Genomic DNA, 1,347 nt, shown 5'->3' on the forward strand with positions numbered 1-1,347 from the left:
TCAAGCTATGACTTTTTCCAACTCATTCATGCCAGCTATGTTGAAATAGTTTAAGAGGGAAACATCCAATAATAATTAATAAATTTCCCTGCCACTAACTATTAAATTTATGGAAAAATCACTAAAACATTGTCAAGTCAAAGATACACCAATATGTATGACATAAGTGATATTTGTTCATTTAAATATCTAACCATCACTGGTGTAACATGGATTAGTACGGAAATTCGAAATCAACGCGGTACCAACTTTATATATGATTTTGAGTTTTATTTTATATTTTTCTATTTTAACACTACACATCTTAATTTTATTTTATAGGGTGATGAATACTCGAGCTTTTGCAATTGTGGTGTGTATTTGCGAGAATTTCAGAGAAAAAGATTTCGAAGAATTAAGTTTATATTTTGATATATATATATATTTATATATATAATATTTTTAAAAAATTAAAACAACAAAATGACAATATATATTTATTTTATGTTGTTTTTTTTATTTTACATTTTTAAATATCAAATCAAATTAAAATATAAATTTAACTTTTTAAATAAAGCCCTCACAATCGGACCTTAATCTATTATATTGCGATTAGAACGTCCATGAACTACAATTTAATACTATAGTTAATACAACTGTTATACAAATGTTGAATGAGATATGTTTGATATGCCAAAAACAAATAAAATATAGTATCATAATTAAACTACAAAAAATGCCATAATAAATGGAACAACCATTGACTTTGGTTTTATAAATTAGCATGTGATGAGTAAGTTGTTAATTGAACTAGCAAGAGAAATGGCTTCAAAGAAGAGTTTTCTTATTTGGGTTGTTCTCTTTTTGTGTATGATGAGTTTCTCTGCCAAGGCAATAATAGCAAGGAACATTATTGGTGGGTCTAAAATTTATGAAGGTAAATGAACCTTAATTACACCTCCCATTCAATTTGTGTGCTTGCATTCTCAATCACAATTATGCATAAATTAATTTAACAAAAAAAATGTGTTTCTTATACTTGTTGTATAGTTTCAGATAAAATGGGTCAAAACAGAAAACTCCTTGAGGCAGATGAGAGATGTAAGAGAGGAAGAATTACAATTGGGCTTAATCAAAGTCACGAAGGCAAGCCAGAAAATAATCCACGTTGCCACAATTATCTTTGATCTCGATGTTTAGTTCATGTAATTTTTGTGATTTAAAGTTAATGTAATTTGTGTTAGTATAATATTTCTAATTATGTATTTTTTTTAAATATATAATTATGTATTTGAAAACAATAAATTGAAAAGTTGGAATAATTTGGAAAAATATATAAACCTTGGAGATCCCTCGTTTTTTCAGAAA

General features: G+C 26.5%; 1 long non-coding RNA gene across 1 annotated transcript; it reads left to right on the plus strand.

Annotated features, from left to right (window-relative positions):
• Positions 1-232: 232 nt before the first annotated feature.
• On the plus strand, positions 233-1,347 carry LOC101493014 (uncharacterized). Its single transcript, XR_190051.4, has 2 exons — positions 233-916; positions 1,030-1,347. It is a non-coding gene; the product is annotated as an uncharacterized lncRNA (long non-coding RNA).

This window comes from Cicer arietinum, chromosome 6 (genome assembly GCF_000331145.2).
Source record: "Cicer arietinum cultivar CDC Frontier isolate Library 1 chromosome 6, Cicar.CDCFrontier_v2.0, whole genome shotgun sequence".
Classification (NCBI taxonomy): domain Eukaryota; kingdom Viridiplantae; phylum Streptophyta; class Magnoliopsida; order Fabales; family Fabaceae; genus Cicer; species Cicer arietinum.